This window comes from Pteropus vampyrus, unplaced genomic scaffold, assembly GCF_000151845.1.
Source record: "Pteropus vampyrus isolate Shadow unplaced genomic scaffold, Pvam_2.0 Scaffold70, whole genome shotgun sequence".
Taxonomy (NCBI): domain Eukaryota; kingdom Metazoa; phylum Chordata; class Mammalia; order Chiroptera; family Pteropodidae; genus Pteropus; species Pteropus vampyrus.
This window is the reverse complement of record NW_011888851.1, coordinates 2,656,647-2,658,954: the sequence shown is the minus strand read 5'-3', so window position 1 is coordinate 2,658,954 and position 2,308 is coordinate 2,656,647.

Sequence of the window (2,308 nt, the reverse complement as noted above, 5' to 3'; positions counted from 1 at the left end):
ACTCTGCTTAGAAGGGTGAAAGGGAAAGGGGCTGAAGTGAGATTGGCCTGGAAGCTGATTCAAGAGTTAAAGCACGACTGCAATAAATAAATGAAAATGATGTTGGCCTTGTTGTGTTGTGGTTAAGAGTAGAAGAGATGATTGAATGAAGCTAAGCAATTCTGAGTAATTTCCATCAAAGTCGGGAATGAGAAAGTAAAGTAAATGTTATAGAACACAGTGGATAAGATAATTGTTAAACAACTTTTCCATTTCAGTCTTAGGTTCCAGAGGCCAGCTCCCCCAGCCTTCAGGTCACAGAGTTGAAAAACTAAGATGTTGTCTTCCAGAGCCAATGGGGAGAATGTTCCAGAATTAGAGTCAGTTTTAGTATCATAGAACCAGATAAGGAGCTCTGAAGAAAATCAGACGATTAAGCAAATGACTAGTACATCATCCAGGATGGCCTATAAGGGGAAAAATATAGCATTTAGTAATCTGTGTGATTTATGTATTTAAAATCTGTATAAAACATAGGATACAATATAAACTTTAGAACGCATGTATTTCAGATACAATCAGACCAGGGACTTTACTTATCTTAGGAGTGAGAATGATGAGTGACAGCTGAGTAACTTTTTAATTGCTGTGATTGCCAAGATTATTGGCACTTTGTCAGATTGCGGCTGCTGTGAAAAAGTCTCTTCTATCTTTCCCCTCTTTGGGGCCTGGTAGCTGTGGGAATGAGGGTGACAGTAGGTTTGAGGAAGTGCTGAAGACAGGTCAAGATGACTGAAGGAGACTAGAGTGTGCATGTGTGCATGTGTGTGTGTTGCATGCACGTGTTGGTTGGTTGGTTGATGCATGGATATAGAGAAGAGCAAACCGAAAAGAGAAGCAATCTTTGTAGGTGGCAGTGACCTGGAGGCAAAGAGACTTCAAGGGCATTGCTTGTTGAATATTGAGGTTCAGGTGATGAGAGAAAATTAGGGCAATCCAGCAAACTTTCTGCTAGTGGTAAATTCTGAAAATTCATTTGAAAGTTTTTATTGTCAGTTGGGTTTTAGAATGCTTAGTATTGCCAGTTGATTATTTTTTTTAGAAATCTGTCATTATGTTTCAAAGGGACAAAATGAGCCATATTCTAGATAATTAGTAAAGATGAATTCTTAGGATTCTGTCAGAAATGCTGGCTTAAGCTCTGTGGTTACTTCCTTTGATTTTTCTAATCTAATAATAGTAATAACACCAAAAGCAATAGCTAGGAGACTTGTGATTTACATATATTACCTTTCATTCTTACAACAATGCTGCAAGGTAGGCATTATTTTACAGATAAGAATCTGCAGTCTGGGAGGCTAATAATATGCCCACAGCTACACTACTAGTCAGTGGTGAATAGCATTCAGAACCGGGTCTATGTGTCTTGAAAGGTTTTGCTCTTCCCATTCTCTCTTTCCTCCCAGTCTACCACAGCAAGAAGTGAGCAGGCTAGATCTATAGGCATAGCTTAAAGCTTTGTCAGAATTAACAAAATGGCGTCTGCAGCCTGCTTAGGGACCCTAGCCCACCACACAGCAATGTTTTTCTGACTCTGGATGGGCTGGCAAGTGATTCCTCTCAGTATTCTAACTGAAGCACAAGAAGGCAACATTAAGTGCTTGAATCATACTGTTGGCTGGCCTTGACTTCAGAGGCCAGCATTCCTGTGATTGTTCTCCTGGGTTTTAATTTACGCCCCTGCCAAATTGCAGACCTAGTGTCTATGCAAGATAGAGAGAGGAATATTAGACAATTGGAGACTATCAAGCAGCTATGGAGAAGCCTGTTTGATCAAGGGCACCTAAGGGCATGTGGACTGGACTCTCTTTCTTTGAGTGCTCTCCCTGTTTGGTGCCCATTTCCTTTCAATTAATTATAAACCATACAATGTCCCTGATAGGAGAAAATGAGACCGTTCAGAGCTTAGGTGTTATTAATTGGCACAACTTTAAAAAAACTGGATTATATGGGCTTTTTTCTTGGCTCAAAGGATAATCTTGGATTATAAAATGACCCAATAGTTAGTTTTGGGACACTCATTATATTTTAAGCATGATTCTAGGTACTCTGGATATATTATTGATTGAAATAGTTAAAAATGATTGCCTGCATCAAATTTGTATCCTAACAGATACATGCCCCTGCAGGGAGCATGTCCTTAAAATCAGTTCAGCTCACTTCCTGAGTATCAAATAAATGAAAAGCAGTAGGTTTTAGAAATGAACAAGAAGTTAGACGATTCTTCTAATTTCTAGATTCTTCTAAATTGTAGTTAGAACAAGACAAG